Raw genomic sequence first — 1,022 nt, 5'->3', positions numbered from 1 at the left:
GCGGCCTGTAGGCAGCCCCCAGGAGGGCCTGCTCATGGGTTGCCATGGTGATCCCAGAGCAGGAAAGTTCTGAGGGCAGGCAGCCCCCAGGTGGGCCTGCTCCTGGGTCGCCATGGCGATCCTCGAGCAGGAAAGTGCGGCCTGCAGGCAGCACCCAGGAGGGCCTGCTCCTGGGTCACTGTGGTGATCCCAGAGCAGGAAAGTATGGTCCACAGGCAGCACCCAGGAGGGCCTGCTCCTGAGTCGCCATGGCGATCCCAGAGCAGGAAAGTGCGGCCTGCAGGCAGCACCCAGGAGGGCCTGCCTTCTGGTCTCCGCGGCGATCTGGCGATCCGTGAGCAGGAAAGCGCGGCCTGCAGGCAGCACCCCACTCTGGCCACAGCTCAAGGGAGAGTACAACTCGCAGTGGAGGCCAGGAGCCTGAGAGATCAACACAGAGGGGTGCCTCCTCCAAGCCTCCACGGTGTGGCTGGGGGCAGGCCCCCAACACACACACACACATACACGGAGCGACTGCTCTGAGTCTCCTACACAGCTGGGGGCAGGCCCCCAGCGGGGACACACACACTCACACACACACACACACATACAGCGCTTGCTCTGAGCCTCCAATGTGGCTGGGGGCAGGCCCCCAGTGGGGACACACACATACACACACACACACACACACACACACACACACACACACGGCAACTGCTCTGAGCCTACGTGGTGCGGCTGGGGGCAGGCCCCAGCAGACACACACACACACACACACACACACACACACGCACACACGGGACGCCTGCTCTGAGCCTCTGCTGCCAGACTGTGGCCATCAGTAGGACATCCACTGAGGGCTCCCGGACTATGAGAGGGGCAGGCTGGGTGAGGGAACCCCCACCCCCCAGTGCACGAATTTCATGCACCGGGCCTCTAGTTTTTAATGTTTCTCTTCTGTACAATGATATTGCGTATAAGAACAATATTTAGAGCAAGATTAAAAGAAATATTAATACCCAAGTTACAACTAAGTATTTATT

The sequence above is a fragment of the Myotis myotis genome, unplaced genomic scaffold (genome assembly GCF_014108235.1).
Source record: "Myotis myotis isolate mMyoMyo1 unplaced genomic scaffold, mMyoMyo1.p scaffold_m19_p_3, whole genome shotgun sequence".
Classification (NCBI taxonomy): Eukaryota; Metazoa; Chordata; class Mammalia; order Chiroptera; family Vespertilionidae; genus Myotis; species Myotis myotis.
This window is presented reverse-complemented; position numbering follows the sequence as displayed.